At 47.7% G+C, this 12,811-nt stretch overlaps 1 protein-coding gene across 2 annotated transcripts in view; it reads right to left on the bottom strand.

Moving 5' to 3' along the window:
* Nmnat3 (nicotinamide nucleotide adenylyltransferase 3) overlaps positions 1-9,053 on the bottom strand; it is a 111,076-nt gene extending 102,023 nt beyond the window's left edge. Inside the window, exon 1 of one of the 2 annotated variants that reach the window (XM_087905480.1) lies at positions 8,884-9,053. The gene's annotated coding sequence lies outside the window, so the exon portion shown is untranslated. The remainder of the gene's footprint in view (positions 1-8,883) is intronic. The other variant, XM_087905479.1, reaches the window with a different exon arrangement.
* Between the last annotated feature and the right edge of the window lie 3,758 nt (positions 9,054-12,811).

Genomic DNA, 12,811 nt, shown 5'->3' with positions numbered 1-12,811 from the left:
TAACAAACTCGCATCACCAGGAGTTGAACTGTGTTACTATGCCTTCCTCATCAGAGTGGTCAGTCTTTCTCCCTTAAGTTGTTTCTGTCAGATACAGTGTGAGGGTTCATGAGGGTTCAAATAGGATCACAAACTCCATTGGGAAACAGAGCAGAAGCCATTTGTATTATATTTTGGGAAAGAAGCAAAGTCTACATTCTGTCCATGTCCAGAAAATCTGAGTGAGGCTGAGTTTGGAACGTAGCAGACTAACCACAGAGGCCCTGCTGCACGGTGACTACAACTTTCTTACAGTAAACGCAGGCTGGACATTTGCTGTTTTACTCTTTGGGACACAGAGCTCATTTTGATTAAAATACTGATCCTGAGAACTAAGACCTAAGCTTAAGTGTGTGGCCACACCTTTCCAGACAAACTCTGGCCATCCTAAACAAAGGGTCAGGATATGCTAATGTTGCTCAGCTCCTTCTTTGTAATTTGGGAGGATGCCTGGGAAAGAGGTGTTAATTCAGTCTACATGACAGATCAGTCATAGCTGCAGTCCCACTATGTAGGAAACAGAATGCTAATGAATTTCCCCCTCAGTTTACATTTTGGTATAAAAGCTATGTGGAGAAAAACCACAGGTGAAATTTTCAGGATGTGAACTCAGGATTTCATGAGGGATCCCTGAAAACTCCCTCCCGATTAAAAAAAGTAATAGACAAGGGGGCTGGAGAGCGGGCTCAGTGGTTAAGAGCACTTGTTGCTCTTGCAGAGGACCTAGGCTTGAGTCACAGCACCCACGCGGCAGCTCACAACTATCTGTAATTCCAACCCCAGGGGATCTGATAGCCTCTTCTGACCTCCACAGGCATCAAGCATGTACGTGTTGCACATACATACACATACATGGGCAAAACACCCATACACATAAAATAATAATTACTAGCAAGGTTTTAAAAAGTAATAGATTGATTAATTTGACAAGAGAAAAATTCAAAACAGGATAGCACTTAGGCTTTAGCATGGTTATTGCTGACTTATATCCAGTTTACAATGACAACTGGGATGAAAATGTAGAGCAGAAGGACTTGAAAGCCCTGCAGTTTGGCTAGGAAAGGGGAGTGTTTACAGTTACAGATAATGAGGCTGTAAGTGTTTAAAAGATTAGCACCATTAAAGAGAGGCCAAGCACTTTGTGTTCTGTACTGGAACCACAGAAAATGTGCCTTGAGAACATTTTGGGGATTGATGGCAACTCCTTCATCTATCACAGACTCCAGGGTACCCCGCTCACTCAGAGATGCTTAGAGAAGTGCTTTTCCTGGCCCAGCAGTTGAAGGACACAGAAACCACTATGTGGTCCAAAGAGACCCAGATGATGTCAGAATTTGGCATTGTCCATATAGTCTTAGTTTTATAAGCAAGTGGAATGTAAGTTACAAAGTCATATAGGCTTGCACTCAGATTTTTAAGGAAAGTCTAGCAGGTCAGGCTACATAGAGAGAAGCCAGATTCTTTATGGAGGCTCATGATAATGTAATGTATAAAGATCTGAAGGTAAGGCCTAAGCTTCTAGGGAAACCCAAGGGATCTTAGAGATGCCAGGGATGTAGGGCATCTGTTGAAAAAGTCACAGGCACCAAGTGGAGTCAGCCCAAGAGAGAGGCCATGCGGTCTTTGAACAGCAAGTCCATGAGGGTGGGGCTGCAGAGGATGCCACTGCATGGCCCACAAGCTGGCTGTGGAGGTGCAATAGTTCCAGTTTGCCCTGCTGCATTCTAGCCTTTCTTAGAGGCAACTACTCCTCTCTACAGCACCATTCCTCTTGTTTCCAGTCAGGGGCAGTACTTTGGGACATTGTGGAACCTTGAAAAAGTAGGAACAAACTGGCAAAAGCAGGTTAAAAGGGCAAAGCTTTGAAGGTTAGACCCGGGCACTCTGGTTTCTTCTCCTCCCTCTCAGCTATTGCTCCACCATGAAGGAACTCTGGTGGTTTCTTTTCTTTTTCCTGGCTGGATGTCACATGAACAGCCTCTACTGCATACTCCCACTATCATAAGCCCTTTGACTCCACCTTTCCCACAATGATGGACTGAGATCCACAAAACCATGAGCAAAAGGAAACCTTCCCTCAATTAAGTTGTTATCAGAATCTGTGGTCACAGAGAGGCAAAAGTAACTAACAGAACTGCTATAGCAACACAGAAAATATGAAGTCATGAAAATGAAATATCCATTGTTCCAGGGCTCACACATTACCATAGGACCTCCTGGCAGACTTGGTTTTCTGAACATGATCAATCTAACAGCCTTCGGCTCTCTCTGCAGCTGGGGGCTCAGTTTCATGCACACGACTTCACCAGTATGGTGTCCCGTAAGACCACTATCTCCCTAAACAGTTCACTCAGGTTGTGCCCACGTTTTTACCATGACAAGTGATGATGGGCAAAGTCACTGTTCCCTTAAGGCAGGATCCTAGGCGAAGCTGAGAGAGGGACAGCCCCTCTCCTTCCACCGTCTACAGCTCTTCCAATTCTTAACAAAACATGTAGTGGGGAGCAGACATTAGCATCCCTTTCCCCCCCCCCCCACACAAAAGCAGTAAGACAAAAAGCGGCCAATAATAGTTTCATAAAAGAGGCCAGATGGGAATTAGATGCTAAGCAGGCTTGGCTACTAAGGATAGGCTTCTTATGACAAACTCCTACCTCTGATCTTTAAAATGAGCACTGAGAAGTCAATAATAATTTCTAGCTAGACTCCTCCATACCAGGTACTTGGTGCCAATGATCACCTGCTCACAAACTCCCAGCCTTCTGCAGCCTTCTCTCTGTCAACGGCCGCTTCTTACAACAATGACATTCTCTCTCTCCCATCTGCCCTCTCTAAGCTCAAACTGAGGCTGTGTGCATCACCATCTCCCTCTGCAGCCTCGGGGGCAAACACCCTGGCCAATGGTGGAGTGCAGATGGTGGAGTGCTGATGGCTAGGGTAGGACACAATTAGGCTGGACCCTGTTTGTCAGTCTTGTCCCTCCCACATTCTGCCAATCTCCGGAGCACTGAGATGGGGAAGAATCACCACACACGTGCTCAATCTCTTCTGCACGGGAGTTCCAACCTCCTGCCTGTGCTTGGCCCTGCCTTGGCACTTGGTTTTTACAAGAGGAACAGGGGCGGGGGGGGGGGGGCTGATGGAGGTGGAAGGCAGGGGGAAGATTGGCTCTAATTTAAAAGCATCTTAGGAGCTTTAAAGAGTTCCAGGTTGACTGATGGACACATTTACTCCTCGGCACCCCTTTCATAAATATCTACCACTTAACATGCACTTTCAGGAGGCATAAATACCTCCTGCATGTCAGCCTTTATGGAAGGGAGATTGCCAGAGCTATTTCTTTGCTCCATGGCCATGAGCCACACAATTACAATCCTATTAAAGCTGTGCCCTGGGAATCCAGCCCTTCCCCACTGGTCTGTGTGGCAGTCAAAACTCCCCACCAGGAGTCAGGGGCCTCCGGTGCCTCTGTCCTTTGCTCTGGGGAAACAGGAGGCTCAGCTCACTAAATAAAGCTGCCACCTGTCAACATCCCTGGACAAGCAAATTATGTTAGTCTAATAATACTCAGGCATACAGAGATAATGGTTTCCATGGGCATTTCTGTCACAGCTATCAGCTGAAGGTAGGCATGGTGTCCCTCACAAGTGACCACTCTAGGAAGGCCAGCCTCACCCTGATCCTGCTAGCCTAGCTAGCTCACATAGGTGCAGGCATACAAGGCCCACCCTGGGGGTCAGCAGCAGGTACCTTTGCCCTCCCTTCCTCTAAGATAACAGGCCACTGGCTACCATATGCTAACATCTATGTGGACCTTTGGCCTGACAGGCCTAGGCATAGGATACAACAGGCTCTCTGGACATGCTGCCCCTCAAAAGGAAGAGGACTTTAGTAGCCAGCTTACTGGATATGCCCTTGGGCGAGTCAGTGCCACCTGCTGCCTTGACAGAGCCTGAGATGGGCAGTAATGACACCTAGGGTTTACGAGGAGACGAGAGAGAACCGGGAGCTGCATCAACGCGGGCAGGGAACATGAGGCCTGCTCTCCTGCTTGGAAGCTGGCGGCACACCGCTTTAAAAGTGTACACTCTCGGTCAGTCCGCAAATCACTGCTCACCAGAATTTGTAGAAAAATGTCCCGCAGTATTCTTTGAAGGTGTGTGACCATATCCAACCAGCAGTGTTTGCAGGCCTGCTTTCACCTGCTGACCTGGTTTCCCAGGCCTCTCCTGCTCAGCACATAACCACTGTGATGATTCAAGACTGTGTGTCCACTTATGGGCTCTCATATCTGTCTTTACTAAACCTGCCTCCTGTGTTTGGCCTTCATGAGGGTCAAGAGTGCCATTTCTGAGTCCCCACTGAAATCCCTAGGATACTTACTGGCTAAGGTATCTGCATAAGGAAACAATAGAGGGGGGCAGGACATTGGGCCAGGCTCAGCGCTAGGACCCCGCACTGCAGTGGAAGAATTCCAGCCAGCAGAGGCAGCACTGCGGCCTGTAGACAGGTGTCCCATCACCATGAGGTCAGAGATGACTGAGGAAGGCTCACTACAGCTATGCCTCTCTAGTTGCCTATGAATCAAGATTTCAGGGGTAGTTGTGGCCAGAGGCAGGGCAGCAAGGAGCAGAGTAGGCCTCCCTGGACAAGACGTCAGGCCTCTGGCTGGCAAGACCAGACAGTTACGACTTTTAGATGATGTGGGTACCTTCAAGCCAGGCACATTTACCCTCAAACCCATCACCTCAAAGAACTTAAGACTTCCCCATTGCGTATTCTCACATTCACACTGGTCATAGAATGCCTGGTTGTCTGAGGCTGGGGATGCAGCTTGGTGGAAGAGCCCTTGCCTAGGATGCATGAGTTCATGGGTTCAATCCCTAGCACCACAGAGAAAAAAAGAAAGAAAAATCCCCACCTACAAGGGAAGGTGGAGTCCACTGTGACTTGTTAAATACCACTCCATTCAGGGTCTGCACGGCTAATACATGGGGTGGGAGCTGCTGGCCTGAGGCCTGCCCTGTGAAATGGGATCTGTCCATCTTTACTAGGGAGCAATGATAAACGAGCACAGACAGACACTGGTCAGGACAAGCCACTTTATTTAAGAGCTCTGACAGCCCAAAGTGGTTTAACATAGATGCATAGAAGATTTATCTAGATGATAAAACACCTGCACTCAAAAGGCACATAAATTATGATTTTGCAGGTTTTATTTTTCCTTTACAAGTAACATTATACAGACTGAGCAGGCTATATTTAGGAATATATATATATATATATATATATGTATACACACACACACACATATATGCATGTAACTGCAATTAATGAAAAAGAGAGGCCATGAATTTGAAAGAGCAAGGAGGGTTATATGGGAGGGCTTAGAGGGAGGGAAGGAAAGAGAAAGATGATGGAATTATATTAAAATCTTAAAAAGAAATGCCACAGTCAGGTGTTTTAAGTAATAAAAGAAATATGCATGAGGCTGACTGCACTTCGTACACATGGTCTGGTTGTCTAAAGCGCCTCTGCTACCATACAGGCCTGGTTCGGAACTGGGATCACCCATCTGTGACCTTTATTTTCCCTGTGGTAGTGGCGGTCTATGGGAGGATTAATAAACATCATACAATACCGATAGCTATCACTCACTGAGGATTTTTCCATACCCCATCTGTGTGCTGAGGTAAGCCCTTCAGGTACTTAACTTGCTTATTATGAGCTGGGTACAATTCCCAGATTAAAATATAGATGTTAAGACTTCAGTCATAGGCTGTGCTATTTGATTGGAAAGCCAAGGAGTTATCCACGAGGCTGCCTCCTACATGAAAGCGCTCAGTCCTCTGCAAATGCTTAAGCACATTATTTTTCTCTGCCTTCATACTCTTATTTAAAACACAAACACACAAACATACACACAAACACAGACACACTTCAAAAAGTTCTCGAGTTTATTTTCACTTGTTCATTCATTCATCTGTTTGTACACTTGGAGCATGACAGCCTAGTGCAGGGGCTATAATGTTCCACAGCGCCCAAGCCACTTGGTGAATGAGATCAGTCTCAGGCAATTATTATAGCCATACTACCTAAGTCACAAAGATTACAGAGGTCATTTAGAACAACAGTAGCCTACTGCAGGGGACTCATCCAGCCAGGAGTTAAAGACAAGCCCTAAAGGCAATTCTAGACCTTTTGACTAATTTCTCCACTTTTTTTCCTTCTACTTCTCTGGTCCAGGTTTTCTCAGACTCTTGGGTCTTTTGACAGTGCGGCTGGATAGAGGTTCACTATCAGGTAGAACACTCCTCTCATTTGGAGGCTGCTGCTTTCTGGGGGAAACCACTGCCACAGATAACTTACCTTCCACTAATCACCCTACCCAGCTCCTCACCCCCCAACCACACTTCCCTCCCCACCTCAACAGGGTCTGTCAAGATAAGGAGTGGGCAGCGCCAGTAGCGTAGTCACTTCCTACATGCTGGATACAATGCCAAGCATTCTGGGTACTCGCTATCCCAACGGCCTCTAGAGCAGCACCATCATTCTTCATTTAGTTTCTTTGGAGAAAAAAAGGGGACGGTATGAGTACTTCTTCAGAGCAGAACTATCTTCCAAGAACCTGCATGCTCCTAATGACTCAGAGGACAAGCGACCTCTTCAGACCAGCATAGCTGGGAAGTCGCAGGTCTATGGCCACCACGATAAAGCCTCTCTTCTAGTCTTGGCCAGCATACTGCCATGGCTTGTGAGAGGAACGAAGGAGGGGGGGAGTGGGAGGGTGCACCATGGCTGCCCTTTCTCCTCTCCTTCCAACATCCTATTAATCATCCTCTATTGACCACAGCCCTCCAATGCTACCAGGTTCCTCCCTTAACTGTGTTCCCCATTCTGTTCTCTTAGAGAAAAATCCCAAGTCCATATCAATAGTGTGGACAAGATCACAGAAGACATCAGGATCATTCAAGGCATAGAATATATCAAGCCTCTTTCTTTATTAGTTGTTGTAACAGACATATATGTATGTATTATCCTATGTATTAATTGTTATTACATACATATATACATTATGTAACAGCAATTAATGAAGAGGGAGGCCATGAATTTGAAAGACAGCAAGGAGAGGTTATGGGAGGGTTTGGAGGGGAAAAAAGGAAGGGGAAATAATGTAATTATATTATAATCTTAAAAAAACAAAGGAAATAATATAAATGCACACATATGTAAATACTAAGTGGCTGGCGGGTATTTCTCAAAGTACTGAGCATTCTCTCAAATCTGTGCTGGTGTCAAGTTCCAAGGGGTCCTCAAGGAAGGGGACCAGAAAGGATGCTGCCGCTGGGGAGCAATTTTAGAGAGCGACACAAAGAGCTGAGAGTCACCTGGGAAAGTGTGGGAGCATGTATTCTGGGACTCTTAGGGCTAGCAGAACCAGGTGGAGCTTGCTGGGAAACCTGCCAGACAGAAGGCAGGCAGCTTTCCTCACAAGGCTCAGGGTCAGCATGGCCACATGGCCAACCCTGCATAGGCGCCAGGAGGGCTTCTTGGAAGCCTAAGAGCCAAGAAAAAGTCAAGTGTTTCAGAAAGGAATGACTGAACCAGTCCTAAACTTAGAGAACAGGCTGTGTGTCTTCTCACGTGTCAGAGGAGAAAGGATTAAGGAAGGGTAGGCATGTTTGCTCAGGGACAGACACTCAAGTTCAGTTCTGAGGCGCCTAGCCTCCTTGCAAGACATCACCCCCCCCCCACCCCCCCACCCCCCTACCCCCCAACCCCCCCACCCCCGGGCTGCACCTGCCTCAACAGCTCTGGGAGCTGCATTCCTCAAACCATTTCCCGGTGGTACAAGCAATCCCATTCTAGAACAGAGGCGAGGTGAAGGAACTGCTGTGACAAACGCCATGTCCAAAGCAACTCGGGAGGGAAGCCTTTATTTGGCTTATGCTTCCACATTACAGTTCATCAATGATGGAAGTCAGGGCAGGAGCTGAAGCAGAGGGCATGGAGGACCGCGGCTTCCTGGCTCTTTCTCCACGGCTTGTACAATATATACAATCCAGGACGGCTTTCCGGGTGCAGGAAGTTGGAAGGGGTGTGGACCGCCACTATGGGCTGGACTCTCTAATGTCAATCTTACACAAGAAAACGCCTTCTCACCCTGGTCACCAGGTTAGTCTGGTGGGGGCATTTTTTACCTCTTTCCAGATGAGTTTCGCTTGTGTTCAGTTGACCAAAACTGACCAGCACAGGAACCTGCAGACCCCAGCTCTCTGCAGGCCAGTCCTACTGACCCTCCTTCCTCAGCCCACAATTTTTTCACCTGAGATAATGCATCCCCGCATTTTCCACCCAGGAATTCAGAAATTCACCAGGTGTTTTCAAAAGGTTTTGCAGGTAGTGAACTTGATAAAACCTCTCCAGCACTCTGGGCTTTTCATCTCCACAGCCCCTACTAACTAGAACGTTCAAACTTTAACGTGTCTGGTTTATCTTTGCAGCCTACGCTCCGCGGGTGGCACGCTCCACTTTATCCCTGGGACCCCGGTACTTAGGCCAATGGAAGGAGAACACGGCATAACACACCGTAATTGTTACACGCTTATGTTTAACTGACTGTACACAGGATGCAGGAGGGATCCGAACCCGTGTCAGCTCGATCCTGTGAGTCGGAAATGTGACCGTGGGACTGGCACGGTTCTGCGCTCCGTTAGCTACCTGACGCCCTTGAGTGTGCGCGCGCGCCTGAAGCGGCGCCGGCGCCGCCGCCGCTGCAGACGCTTCGAGTCACGTGGGCCCGCGGGACCCAAGCAGGCGGCCTAGGCCGCTGGCTGTGCTTACCTGCGCGGTCGCTGGGCTCCGCAGCGGCACCCGGAGAATCTCGGGGGTCAACAGATACAGTGGACCTAACGGTCAACCCGAGTTACTCGCCTTTGACCCAGGCTAGGGGCGGGGCCCAGAGTGAACTTGACCTTAAACTCCCCGCCTCCCTTTGTGGGCGGAGCCCGAGGAAGTAGGCTCCGAGCCTGGCCCCATCCCCGAGGGTGGGTCCAATGGAGCACCGCCCCTCACAGGACTAAGGCCACGCCCAATGCCCCGCCCCTGCTCCTCAGGTGCCCAGTAGGTTACAACCGTTGGCGTTTGCTTCGCATTTGTTTTTATTCTTCGGTTTTGTGTTCCGTTTATTTATTTTAGATAACTTTGCTCTCCTTTTTAAAAGTCTGAATTAAAAATCTCTCAAGCAATGTATGTAAAATAACCACTTATAATAAAAGTGTAAAATGTTAAAATAACCACTTATAATGAAAGCAACAAGCCCCTCTTACTCTGCTCCACCCACAGCCCTTTTTCATCCGTCCCTTTTCTTTTGATGGTCACTTCTTGTCGCGAGAGAGAGAGAGAGAGAGAGAGAGAGAGAGCTTACATAGCGATTTCTTGATTTATCTATTGACTTTCTGCCATGTTACATGAGGATTTACTCTCCCTGCGTCCCTACTTCCTTTTCTGACACATTTACACCTCTTTTCTCCAGCTCTGCCCTGGTGAGGATGAAGGGTGGGGGGTGGGGTCCTCAAGATGACATGGTTTGGGGGATGGGGACATGAGAGAGAGCTGCTTTAGAAAGAAGATACAATTAGGGCTTTCTAGTGAGTATATTCATTCATAGCAAGAAATTACAACCAAATCCTTAGAGATCAGGTTTTATTCCCTGAGGTCTTTGTGTAATTTAGGACCTTAATTTGTCTTTGCTAATACCGTGTAGCTTTTCAGCCTCCCCATAATCCTTTATGACTGACCAACACTCACAGGGATCTTGCAGGGAGGAGTCTCTAAGATCAAGTTCACCAGTGTCTGTCAATTCTAATGGAATGAGTTGGAACTACAAAACATAAATATAATAATAATAATGACATCAAGAAAAATGTCAAGGCTTTGTGACTGCTGAATTCTTAATCTCCCCCACAGTGATAAATCAGCTCCTGGGTGTAGGGAGTGCTTTATGAAGCTGACTCTGGACCGTGTTTCTGCCCCTAACCCCTTACAGTCTTTCCCATACTCAGGAAAGGGTCGCATCTTTGTCTTTAATCAATTCATGGGCACACAGGTAACCTCCGCTAAGTACCCAGGAAAAGGGTACCTCCCCGCTCAGGTAGTAGACTCCACATCCTTTGGGTGTCTTCTCAGGATGTAGGATGCAATGTGTCTCCATAAGGTGACCTTGAGCAAGCAGCTTTACCTACTCAGGTTTCTTCTTTCTTCCCTGTAATCAGTAGGCACATGCCGAGCATGCACACACACACACACACACACACACACACACACACACCGCACTCTAAGTGCTAGAATCCAGTTCACAATCTTCGGGCAAGGGGCTGGAGGTTGAGGAAACACACACACAGAGACAAATAGACACACGGACCTCCAATCACTGGTACAAAGGCTCTTCTTTAATAGCACCATGGAGGCTTAAATACCCAGCAGTCAATGGCCAACAGGTGAAAATCCCATCCTCTGATCCTCTAGGCAAGGCACAGCTTTTAGTAACTTCAATTAGAAGGTTCTAGCAGGGAAGAGCAGCTGAAGGCCAGGACTCAATTGGTCCCAACAGGCACAACCCCCTACCACACTGTGTTTAGGGGTTTAAGTGGCATAATAGCTGAGTGTACAGTGCCCTCTGGCTAGTCTCCTACTGATGCCAGTTTGTGTGCCCGCAGAGTAGGTGGCTTACCACAAGTTGGGGATTTTTGTAAATATAGGTAGCATATGCTACAGCAGGTTGGTTCACTTCCATAAATTAATCAAAGGCCAAGTCTTTCTGAGTCAGGACCTGGGGCTGGGAAGGCAGAGACTAGGTAGAGGCGAACTTGAGCAATGACACCTGCAGAGCAAGTGTCTATCCTGCCCCAGTGAAGACTAGGACCTGGCTGAAGAGGACCCTGGCTTCCTGGGCAAGAAGTAGTGTGTGCTTTGGGAAGGCAGCAACAGCCATAACATAACATTCACAGAACAGCCAGGTTTAGCGAACATAAGGAGAGAGACAGGCCTGAGAAATCCCGTCTGGGCATTCTGAAGGGGAGTAACTGGATCCCTTGCCTGTGGGCACAGCTGACTAGTAGATTATAAGTATAATGGGGGCTTATGGGTAAACATAATGTCTCTACCACTCTGCTCACTAAAGGAAGATGTCTAGGAAATGACCTCGCAGAAGGACAGGGATTTGCTGTAGAGGATGTGTCTGTCTGAGTCTCTCGTAAGCCGTCTACAGCACAAGGAAAGTGAAAAGCTGTTTATTCATGAGGTATGATGAGAACACAAGTAAGGAGGATGGCGTAGAGGGCAGGGAACGTGTTCAGGAAGGGGGTCTTGTAAAGCCAGCCCTCCTGCCTAACAGGTGACTAGAATCAGAGTGTGATCTTGAAGGAACATTCTAGAAAGCAGTATGTAGAACATGGCTTGGGGTTATCCCACCTAGGGGAATCTGCAGGAGGCAGGTCCCCAAGGAATAGAAGCAAGCTCTCAAATTAGCTTGTATTTGTGAACAATTTGGAAATTATTTCCAGGCATCAAATTCCGATGTCAGCACGTGAGCAGCAGTTTTCTAATGCTGCCCTGCTCTTGCCCTCTGCCGCCATTAGGTTCTGAGGCTGTCTCCCTCTGTAGGAGCTCTTCGGGCGGCCAGCAAGGTAAGCTAGTTGAGAGTGACGGTCTTAGGCTGTGTTCTGAGGACCTTCTGAAGAACTGTGCATGGGACCATTGCCTGGCCAACCTCTGCCCTTGGATGAGTCCTTCTTAACTTGTCTTCTAAGCCCTCATTCCGAAAATCAAGCTTTGGTTGAATGAAAAAAAAAAAAAATAGGATGTGTGAAAGGAGATTGGTAGACTTTTAAAATGACCAAAGATGGCAGGCTTTTCAGCCACTGCTAGTGCTTCAGAAGGTGGGTGCTGACTTAGAACCAAAGACCAGATAGATGATATTCATGTCAAGTCTTTCTTTTCTAGCTATTGAAGCAGGCCTCCACTAGAGAGCCTCTCTGTGAGCAAGACCAGTCCTTTCAAACCCCGAATCAGTTCACACCACACAGAAGCCCTTACTGGCTTCTATCACAATTAGTCTAAAATCACAAGGCTCCTCACAGCCCACCCGGCACACATAAATTATGTCATGCACACTGACCCTTCCTCATCTTCAGTCTCCTGGATGTTGCTGTTCTTCCTCGGACACTATGGGGGTTTTAATAGGAAATGGTCGCCCCCCCCCATGCACTTGTGTTTTGGGTACTTGATCCCTACTTTGTGCCTTTTTGGTATGCTGTGGAAATTTTAGATCATGGTGCTTAGCCGGCAGACATAGGCCACACCATGAAGGGCAGACAGTGACTACTATAGTAACCGGCTTCTGGACCGTCCTCTCTTTTCTTGATCTGACAAGCTATGAACAAAGCCCCACCACAAGCCCCACCATGATCTGCTTTAACCACCTCCCTACCACACGTACACACTGCTTTGACCCTCTGAACCATGAGCCAAGGTAGATCTTTTCTCCCTTAAGTTGTTCATATCAGGCGTGTAGTCACAGTCACGTCAAAAAGAGTCACTAAGACAGGCACTCTGGCTCTGTCCCCACAAGTACAGCACTTCTCACTCATGGGTGGGATAGGCTCCTCCCACTCTCAAGCCCTTCACCCACTCCTTAGCTTTGTCCATTCAACCAGGTTGCCCTCAAAACCAGGGATCATTCCCACACACCACCCTTTCATGGTATTTTCAT

This window comes from Myodes glareolus, chromosome 4 (genome assembly GCF_982192425.1).
Source record: "Myodes glareolus chromosome 4, mMyoGla1.1, whole genome shotgun sequence".
NCBI classification, from domain to species: Eukaryota; Metazoa; Chordata; class Mammalia; order Rodentia; family Cricetidae; genus Myodes; species Myodes glareolus.
The sequence above is the reverse complement of the archived record's forward strand: the minus strand, read 5'-3'. Positions and strand labels throughout refer to the sequence as shown.